This window comes from Aulostomus chinensis, chromosome 23 (assembly GCF_037954235.1).
Source record: "Aulostomus chinensis isolate RoL2024-O1b breed Wild chromosome 23, RoL_Achi_v1.0, whole genome shotgun sequence".
NCBI classification, from domain to species: domain Eukaryota; kingdom Metazoa; phylum Chordata; class Actinopteri; order Syngnathiformes; family Aulostomidae; genus Aulostomus; species Aulostomus chinensis.
The window spans coordinates 6030672-6041864 of record NC_141342.1 but is presented as its reverse complement, the minus strand read 5'-3'; the positions used below and the strand labels follow the sequence as shown (position 1 = coordinate 6041864).

Below are 11193 nucleotides of genomic sequence, written 5' to 3'. Positions count from 1 at the left end.
TCCAATTGCAAACACATACAGATTGAAAGCATGAATCGGTTGTTTTAAGATGACGAAATAAAGAAGTCCTAAAACAGCGAAAAGAGTTAATTGATCGAAGAGTAGAGGAAGATTATTCCAGTCGGCTGGAGCCCTGCACTGAAAAGACCTGCATCCAACTTCTTTAAAAATCTGGGGACAGAAAAGAGGAGCTGTTGCACATGTCTAAGTGAATAAGAAGATCTAAATGGAACCAAAAACTGTTTCAAATAAGATGGACAATCAAAGTACACACATTAGAGATGAACTGAACCCAGTGAAATTAAGTGATTCAACCAATTAAGGGATTCATACATAAAACAGTGATGAGTTCCGTAAGGGCACCTCAAACTGAATCTACACATTGAGTTAAACAGTGTCTTTAGGGGTCTAAGATAAGTCTCAGAGGTGTTCAGACAGACAACGTCAGCATAATCAATCATAGGTCAAATTAAATGAGAGAGAATTCTTTTTCTGACATGGAAAGAAAAACAATTGATCGAGCGATAGAGTGAGCACAGACAACCACCAGGGTAATCCGAAGTCCAAGATCCTGGATGGAGTCAACTCTCTCAAGGGGCGAGCCATCGTTGAAATTAATATGAAAGCCACAGCGATGTGAGCGTCTTTGTCGCACGCCAAGCACCATGCTGCAGGACATCTTCTTATTCAATGTGAGTCTGTTATTATGAAGCCATTTTTAACCAAATGAAAGTCACATTGTGAAACCTGTTGGATCTGTAAAATATCAGTTAGAGGTGTACACAACAGTATCATCGGCATATAGATGAGCAATTTGAGGATGTTTTTGGTAAATCATTAATGAAGATAGAAAAAAGAAGTGGTCCAAGAATGGAGCCTTGTGGAACACCCTTATCAACAGTTTAATAATCAGACTGAGAACCTTGAAAAATAACACACTGCCGTCTCTTATGAAGATGGGCACTAAACCAGAGGAGAGCATTCAGAGATAGACCAGCAGAGTCGAGCCTATCAAGGAGCAGGTAGCGATCAACCAAATCAAAGTTTTGGAAAGATCAATAAAAATTGCACCTGTAAGTAGGCCTTTATCAAAGGAAGAGAACACGTCAATGATGAATTTTAGCAGGGTTGTTGTGCTGGAGAAATTAGGTCTAAAACCAGATTGGGTTGGGGATAGAATATTGCACAGATTAATGTACTGATAAAATAGAAAAAAAAAAAGTTTCTCAAAAATATTGGGATTGGTACAGATCATGGAGATCGGTCCGTAGTTATTCACATCAAGTGGATCTCCTTTGAAAAGAGGGGTATCTCTGGAACGGTTCCATATGGGGGCAATTGCACAAGTAGATCTAGACATATTATATCAATCAGAACATGAGCAGCAAGTTTGACAAATTTAACTTCCAAACCATCTGGACCAGCACGACTACTACTACTACTACTACTAGTACTACTACTACTAGTAGTGCTACTACTACTACTAGTGCTACTACTACCAGCACTACTATTGCCACTAAAGGCTGATTAGCTGTGAGCGAATCCAGGGTAGGTGTCTACTGTACCTTTAACTCTAACTCTTCTTCTGGGGGCATGTTCATCAATTATGTTTGTAACTTCCGAGTAAAAAAAGTTCCATGCATCATCAACAACAGGGTTTCACTGAAATCTGTCCCAGTTGATGGAAATTATATCTCCATGAACATTCTTGCATTGACTCAGTCGAATATATTTAGGAGGTGCACTTGGAATTGTGACTTTCCAGACACACAGTATAGGAGAGTGATCACTTAAACAGTCAGACAGTTTGCAAGTTTGCAAAAAGAGATGAAAGTCCTATGGGGTTATTAACAATTTTAATGTCTGGGGTAACAGCGCTGTTCGGGGTATCCGCTCAGGTCGATTGATTTTACTGAAAAGAATTATGAGAAGTCTGGATTTGCATTTTGAGTTGAATAGAACCCCCAGCCATGTTTAAAATGAGTTCAGGTACTGGTTCCCCCTGTGACGCACCAAGATCAGAACCAGTTTGGAGCGGGAGTGTCGAAGCACATTGATGCATAAAAGCTTCAGTCGTGTGTTCAGCACTTTAACAGGTCAGACGAAGAGCTTTTAACTACTGTTTGTTAAAAGTGAAGTTGTTAGAAATGAGGCTTTGACACGTCAGCCGCATCTGAAAGTGTGTGTGTGTGTGTGTGTGTGTGTGTGTGTGTGTGTGTGTGTGTGTGTGAACAAAGAGCTAGAATGGCTAGAAGTGTCAGCATTTATCGAGAAAGCCCAGGCGCAGAAGATAAATGACTCCTTCTATGGCGTAGTTTCAGGACTCAGCTAAGTATTTTCAAGGAGAGCAGTTTGAGTTGGCGTGGTGGATGACGGTGCCGTCAAACACAGTGACACACTTCTGCCCCTGATAGCCCTGGCAGAGTCACTTTGTCTCACTGTACCGTCACAGAAAATTCAGGTAAGGGATTTACTAAACAAAATATTGTCTTAAAAAGAGACTGAGGGAAAGAAAAAGAGAGTGAAAGAAACACTAGAGGACCTCTCCCTATGTTTACCTTTGCAATTTTGTCCAATTTGTCTAAATTGCTTAGCTGACCTCTTAGAAAAAAGCATATGCTTAATGTCAAAAAGCAGCAAAATATGACTGATCACCTTCATTTTGTCCATTTGGCTCCTTGGCTCAGGACTCTAAATTGTGTATTCTTTCCATGGCGCCAAACCACCCGCCCTGCATTTAATTAATTTCCTCTTATTTATATGGCTAAAACTTTACAGCAGTTTTTCTTCAGGTAACATAGACTTTCCTGTCTCTGCAGGACTGTTGGAGCTTTGGTTAATCATCATTTACGGTAACTTAAATTATCTCATTTGTCTGACTCCGTTTTTGTCACTGCAGACGGTTTTTTGGTGGGGGGTGGGGGGGTTGGGGCAGAATTAATTTGGCAGGATCAGATTGTTAGATGATGAAATTACTGCCATCAGGACCAATCGCAGACTAATGTTGGTGAACGTTTCTTGTGGCAGGGTAATGAGTAAAATGGCTTTTATACGGCATACGCGAGGGCAAAGATCTAACCTGGTTTCCTTGTTGATTTGGCTTCTCATGGATCATTGCTTCATAGTCCAGCAGGAGGGAAATGACGGCAGGAGAGAGAGAGAGAAAGGCCACCACGATCACGAAGGGTCGCGTTTCAGTGAACAAGTTGCAGATACAATCTAAATGTAAATCCCCTAATTTGGAAAAACAATTAGAACAAAAATAACCCAGTCACATTTATTTAATTTAGAGATGAGTTGGACTGAGTGAAGCTTTTTTTAAACAGTGTGTCAGCTTCAGCTTTTAATGCACACGCTGTAAACCACATTCCTGTCTCCTCCCCCGTCCTCCTCGCCAAAAGGTAGAGCATGTTTTCGTTCTCTCCTCCATGTTTAATACAGCTCAGTGATTGTTTACCTGAAGGCTCCGGCCTTTTCCCGTAAGTGAGCCGTCAATCCATCATCTCCACGGTGGGTAACCAGACCAGGCCTGTTTCCACTGGGGGGACGCCCCTCTGGAGAGGGACCTCGTGGGTTCAGAGGGCTGGGGGGTTCCAAGGGTCAGTCCTGTAAGATACTGACGATGTCACAACACCATCAGCTGGTACGTTTCAGGTTAGATAGCCTTCTCGGCCGCGTGCTGTTAACGTCTTTCGGTACAAATAAAGTGTAAACTACAAATCCCACATCACGGCTGCATCAGAGTGACCTTGACCGTCTAGGTTTCCCAGGTCATCCTTGAGTCTCTGGGGATGTTTGTAGCTGATTCAGAGAAATCCTGGAAGTTGTTCCAGCGACATTGTGTTGCTGGAGAATGGTTTGGCTGCTTTGGTCGGTGTGGAGGAAGAAAAAATTCTACAAATGACCTGCTGTGTCTGTCAGCAGTGACCTGGTCTGCACTGACCTTTGTTTTCACGTGACACATGAATGCAACACGAAAGCTGAAGTGTCATTTCAAGGGGTGAATCTTAAGAATCCTCACAAAATACAGAGGAGGAAAAACAAAAGTTGTCAGGTAGCAAATTGCATTCTAAATAATGGGAACTGATGTTTATTCAGTCAGGACAGTCGCACGCGACGGACCAATGTTGTCTTTGGCTCGTCACACTGACCGTCAGCACGGGGCTCTACACCAGCAGCTGTGCTGTCAATATCTGCAAATAATTCAACAACACGTAGACAACATCAGACTTCACTACATAATAATAATAATAATAATAATAATGTTTTTGCAGTTTCTCCTCGGGGAATCAGAGAATCTGAATATCTCAGTGAGCAAAGAGTGAAGTCACACAAAATGAGAAAGTACCGTCACACATTGATGTAATCGTGGAGCCTGTCTGCTAGCGTGTGTGTGTGTGTGTGTGTGTGTGTGTGTGTGTGCAACACATGTAAGGGAACATCTGATCGCAGCTCCAGCTGTGCCTCCAGCTCTGTATTATTCTAGTGACACAACCTCAAATAGCTCTGCTGTGGCAGTTCATTTATTATAGTCAAGCCTCCTGTTTCGCCCCATGTAGGAGTGTCTCTCTCACACACAAACACACACACACACACACACACACACACACACACACACACACACACACACACACACACACACACACACACACTCATTGGAGGAGGTGTTTCCCAGCCCTTTAAATCAGAGCATCAGGGTTCCCCGTCCTCTTCTGACCTGCTGGTTCTGCTCTGTCCAGCAGGACGATGGTGAATATTTCTATTTCTATTTATTGACATTTATTCTGTCTCACTCATCATCTGCTTGCTGATCGACATCTGGAAGAAATGATCAAACTCAAGAAGTCCAGGAAAACAGTTGATGATTTCCAAGGTGTCCCCATGTGTATTCCATAAAGGGACAAAGCCTATTACTCAATTCCAAAGCCCTCCTGGGAGTCCCAGCGTGTCTGCGGCTGAAGCAAGCCAGTGGTGTGGAGCAGGAAGTGCCAGCGAGTAGTCGCTCATGCTTCCTGTCAGCACAGATACGCAGTGACACAGGGACATGCTTGGGTTCATCTCAGGAAGGTCTGCTCTGTGTGTTCCCACGCCGGGAATAACAACCCCTGTCCCAGAGTAAATATTTACAACGCAACTGCTCTGAATTCGCAGAAAGCGTAATTATCCATATTGATGAAGGGTTGGCGGTGCGATGCATCATCCCCGTGGCAACCGGCTTGTTAACATCCGAGGCGAAAAAGAAAATATCTCAATGCACATTTGTTTGTTTTTCTGGCGAGGGACGGAGGACGGCGGGACATGCACGTAGGCTACACAACACAGGACGACTTGTGAGGGTCTGTGACTTTTTTCTCCATTACAGTTCTTTTATGACTCCCTTATTGGGTGATAAATCGCAGCATCAGAGTGGGGACAGTTTCATGACATCATTCACGCTACATTTCCAGCCGTGAGCCGGTTTCTGATTAGGGCTGTAAATCTCTGCTTCCTGTCTGTGTGTTCGTCTCTCAGACGTGCAGCGACAAATGTTGAATATTGTTCTCTAGATGCTACGGTGGAAGAGTAGTTTCCTGAAGGGGAGGAGCTGCAGAGCGAGCTGCTGGTACTGACTGACGACCTCACTTCTGTGGCCACAGTCCTCAACCAGAACTCACTCGGAGAGCTGCTATGTAGAGAAGGGGGGCGCTCACACCCCCACACATTGGAGTGTGTGTGTGTGTGTGTGTGTGTGTGTGTGTTTGTTCCATGGAGTGAAAGTGAGTTGAAACCTGCTAATGTTTCAACTCCAATGAATTGAATGTCCTATGAATCTCATTGGTGGCGTTAGAGAACACACATGATGCGTCATGTTGCTGTACATCATGTGAAGATAAAACTTTTGAGTTCATCAGGATCATCTTCACTAATGAACCCTCTGATGATGCTGGAAGTTTGAACGCAACGGTTAGCAGTGCTAAGCTAACATTAGCCTAGGAAGGAAATACATGAGGGTCACATGACTTCAAGGTCACCACCACTGAGCTTCAGGCTTCTTGTGTTTCCCCCGATGACCTTTAATGACCTCCATGACCTCTGTAGGCTCCTCTAGACTCTTGTTAGCAACCCAGGTTTTTAAGACTCCACCAGTCTGGTGTTTACTGGTGGATCTGATGTAGAACTGAACCAGTCTGGTGTTTACTGGTGGATCTGATGTAGACCTGAACCAGTCTGGTGTTTACTGGTGGATCTGATGTAGAACTGAACCGGTCTGGTGTTTACTGGTGGATCAGATGTAGACCTGAACCAGTCTGGTGTTTACTGGTGGATCTGATGTAGAACTGAACCTCCACCATCCACCAGTCTGGTGTTTACTGGTGGATCTGATGTAGAACTGAACCTCCAACATCCACGAGCCTGGTGTATTGATATCAGTACTAATACTTATCAATACTCTGACTGATACAACCTGCTATATTTTTGTGGAGAAAGTAAAGATGACGCACGACCACAAGGTGAAGCAGCAGCAGCTGAGCTCTCGGAGCTGCTGACCATTGATTTAATGGCTGCGACGTTCCCAAAGAAAAGCACCAAGCCGCTGGGATGTCAGCCGGAGCAGAGACAAGCACCAGGAGGCACCTGGACGCTGATCCTGCTGAGGTGCTTCATGAGAGTGTCCATGATTGAGCATAGCAGAGTGATGGTTCATCAGGCTGCAGAGCACACTCTGGCTGTTGGAGTTCTACTGTCGTCCATGCAGCACATCCACAGAACCACTCGGGTTCATGCTGTCGCGGCTCCTAGAGCCGGCAGGTTAAAGCAGCTCCAACTAAAGAACAACACTTCAGGGGTCACAGACAGTTTCAGGATGATGTCGCTCGTTAGTAGTTTGAAGTTTAAGTACATTTCTCAGTATCGTTGATGATCTTTTCTGAGTCTTACATCTCTTCATGAATGTAAGCAGGCTTTTACAAGTGGCGAATGCAAGCTAACACTCAGTTTCTCCAAATACATCTGGAGCTCAAGTATAGCAGAAATTTCTGTTCTGTTTAGCATCAGAAATAAACCACTGATCAATAGGTAGGAGTGTGTGTGTGTGTGTGTGTGTGTGTGTGTGTGTGTGTGTGTGTGTGTGTGTGTGTGTGTGTGTTTGTGCTGTTTCGGACATTTGTCAGTGGATTCATTCTTGAACTCCTCCACACTCAGACCGAACTGTTGTACGCTCAATAAGACAACATGGAACGGCTCATTAAAAGAATACACAATATTGTGGTGAGTAATGATGTTCCAGGCGGCCCGATGGAGCAGTGGTCCTCACGGTGGCCCCCAGCAAGAAGGTTGTGGGTGGAGCCCCGGCTGGAGCACGGGGTCTTTCTGGGTGAGTCTCCATGTTCTCCCTGTTCCTGCTGGGTTCTCTCTGGTACTCCAGCTTCCTCCACAGTCCAAAGACATCAAGAGGGGACCAGGTTAATCCAGACTCTAAATTGACTGTAGGTGTGGCTGGGAGAGCCAATGGTTGTCTGTCTCTATGTGTTGGCCCTGCCATGGACTGGTGACCTGTCCAGGGGGAAGGCTGCTGGGATAGGCTCCACCCGCACCACCCTGAACAGGAGAAGAGGGGGAAGATGGAGGGATGGATGGATGGACGGATGGATGGATGATGGATGGATTGATGGACAGATGGATGATGGATGGATGATGGATGGATGATGGATGGACCTTGCCTTAAAGTCTTAAAAATCTCTACATGACTCAGAATCATGATAAAATGGGGATGTCCTTAATTCTGAGTCTTCATATGCAGAAGGGTCAGTTGCTGAGATGTTTGGGACCACAGTTATCGTCCTCGCGCTCACGAGCATGGCAGCACAGCTACAACGCACCCAGCAGCATCTCTGACCTCCCTGTGAAAGAGAAGAGTTTTCCTGAAGGAACGTCCAGTTATATTTTAGTCGTCTCACATCAGACTCTCGCACGACCGGCACGGTCTCGCTTCTGGTATGGAGGTTACGCTGATCTGAGGGTTAGAAGGCGATTTTCAGTGTCACTGCCTGGAAACTGAAAGATCGGTTGGTCAAGAGAGTTGGAGAGAACAACATCTAACTTCAGGCCAGTGTTTTCTTTCTTCTGTTACTAACCACTCAAACCAAAATACATCACAACCAACGGCCAGGTCCGATCGCTGAGGTCACCTCCTGGACGATCCAAGTGTACCAGACGGGGAAATTGAATTAAGTTGGTAACAAAGCTTCATGGTTTCCTTCCAAGCTGGACACATGAAGTCAGTAAACACTGTTGTTTTACTACTGGGCTGGTTTTTCCGAGCGGAGCCGAGTTCTCAGATTTGCTTTATTAGCTGAGGAGCGAGGGAGCGAGCGGCGCTTGACTTCTGGAGGGGCTGACACTGCGGTGTTAAAGGATACGGAGCAGTGAAATCATTTCATCATTACACTGTGAAGGGTGGGGAGGTTTCCCGTGTCTTTCATGTTGGAGAGGAGGAGGACAGAGGAGAATGAATCAACGCAGAGGCCACAGGAGACGCAGCGATTTAGTGCACTCACCACATCACCACCACAACCAGATGTTTGTGCGTTGAATACATTTACATTCTATTCATTAAAAGTTTCCCCCGCGTTACGAAAATGACTGTGAAACTTATAATTCACCTAATTATGGTTATGCCTCCATATTACCCCTGCCCTGTTTTCTCTCTCTCATTACTCCTACAAAAACACATAAATCACTAAAGTACAGCCCTGCAACACAATGCACGGGGGGATAGCCCTTAACTATCCTTACACGTCTCAAATTTAAATTTCTACTGACATTCCAGTTCCCCAATCCTCAGCTCAGGTGTCAGAAAATAACACAGAGGAACTCTGCGCTGCCCCCCCACCCATTATTCCAGCTTGGAAGGTAAACAGAGCGAGGAGCAGGTGGTTGTGGGGGATTTTCGCAGAGAATTTGATGTCATGTCTGGTGGCAATTAGGTGTAATACAGGATGTCAAAGCCTGCAGCCGCTAGCCTCAGATATCTGCTGCCTAATGTTAGCTTAACAGATTCACTCTGGCACATGGCTTTGACTGCGCAGCCCTGGGCCAAATTAGTGAAAGCTATTACCTCCTTTCCCTCGGTGGCAAAGGGCACAGCCGAGAAAAGAGGGGCAAAGCATGCTGGGGGATTTTGACACAACCCGATGGAGTGCTGAAAGTAGCTCTTTTATCGTTACAGGATTGTTTTTGGTGCCGTTTCTCCTCTGGATACATGCTCCGAGTGTTTTGAAGGAAAACATACCTCTGTTGTAGATTGAATGACTTCTCCAAGGCGTTATCTGGAGTCCAGGCTGAGGCCTCGCAGCAGCAAGTCGATCTCCGATGGAGGGAGTGGTGGTGCTTGTGCAGTAACCGGATCTCTGATATCCTTCAGAAGGGTACAATAGTCCAGCCGGTCGAATGCAACACAGATGGAGCAGGCTGAATACACAATTAGAGCGTCCTTGAGAAGTGCCGAGGTGGGCAGCAAAGTGCTGAGTGGGAAAAAGAGGATAGCAAGCAGGAGTATTGTGCAGCGCTGGGAAGTCAAAATAAGCTGGAAGGTATGTTTTCATGACACACGTCCACTTTTACTGCAGGTCGGTACGATGGTTAGCAAACTGTGGTACACTCAAGTACATGAACCTCAAGGGTTGATGGATTTGGGCCTTCAGAGTCTGATGTGTGGAGAACCTTTGGGTTCAGCTGCATATATACGTGTACATACGTGTACATAACTGTATATATGTGTACGTGTGTTTATATGTGAACATACTTGTATATATGTGTACGTGTGTTTATATGTGAACATACTTGTATATATGTGTACACACGTATATATGTGTACATATGTGTACATACGTGTTTACATGTGTACATACGTGTATATCTGTACACACATGTATATATGTGTACATACGTGTGCATATATGTGTACATACATGTGTATATATGGAGACCAACGCAGCTGCTGAGTTTAGGCTGAACTCCCCCTTAAAGTGTGGCAAAGCACTTGGTGAACTTGAGGCAGCACAAAGCAGGTGTGAAGTCTCTCTTGCAGTCTTCTTCAGACAGTTAGATGCACCACCACAGGTGGGTACATCACAAACTTGTTACACAGACGCACACACAGAAACACAAAAATGCAAGCGATCACGACGGTGAGGTTTGTTGTGTTCCTCAGCTCTGCTTCAGCTCTGCTTCAGGGGGGCTCTGGGGAAACCCTGCAGTCACGAGGCATCAGACGACTCCTCAGCCTCCACATGCTTCAGGTGTGACAACCAGAACGAGCGCACAACGAGGATGATTTGCTAATATTTGCAGATGAGGGTCACACACCTCGGCCACCGTCTGTTTTGAAGATTATCGTGTTCAGTCAGATGTTCCTCAGTGCTGCTTTCATCAGTGGACGTGTGTGTCTGAGGCGCGCAGGTCAGCCTTCCTCTGACGGATCAATATACGCTTTCCTCCGGGACACGAATGAAGAGAACGCACTGTCTGCATCCACTGGCCGGGCTTCCACGGCTCTACAGCTCCAGACAGATTGCAATCTGATCCCAAATAAACACTGTTGTGAACCCGTTCATAGTCCACCAAACAAGCAGCAGCACAACAAGCCCAGTGAACGCCGGTCCTTCAGGAGGCGCAGCGCGAAATCCACCAAAACATCTGTGTGACACTGGCAGGTAATGGAAAGACCTTTGGGGAAAGACCCCGACCGCAGGAGGAAGTTGCATGTCGATGTTCTCCCATTCGTGAAAATGCCGGAGAGTCTGCCAGGTGTCAGCACCAATCGATGTGAACGCGTGGCTCTGTGGGTTTCACATGACCTGCCACACCCCCTCAGCCTGTCGCGTGAAAGTGATTCGACACACACAAGCGGGTACAGTAGCGAGGCATCCCTGCAGGCTCACGCGAGCTGCTGGCGGTACTCAGACAGTGTGTGTGTGTGATAAACACTGATTACATGTCGCCTGTGTGCGTGTGTGTGTGTGTGCTTGTGTGTCAGAGAGACAGCGACCTATTTGCTGTCTCTGTGCTGTTAAGATTGGCGTGTTTCTCCTGCTGCTCTCATGTTGGGCTCTTGTGATTTATTCCATATTCCTCCAGGTTTATTAAACTAATTCACACTTCTGCTGCTCCGGCCACCAGGAACAAAGATGGCGCTAAGATGCTGCTGCGGTC

The 11193-nt window shown here is 45.9% G+C and overlaps 1 long non-coding RNA gene across 1 annotated transcript; it reads left to right on the top strand.

The window, feature by feature from the left end:
* The first annotated feature begins 2377 nt into the window (after positions 1–2377).
* On the top strand, positions 2378–9240 carry LOC147239277 (uncharacterized). The gene is made up of 3 exons (XR_015111558.1): positions 2378–2461; positions 2820–2852; positions 9209–9240. It is a non-coding gene; the product is annotated as an uncharacterized LOC147239277 (long non-coding RNA).
* The last annotated feature ends 1953 nt before the right edge of the window (positions 9241–11193 follow it).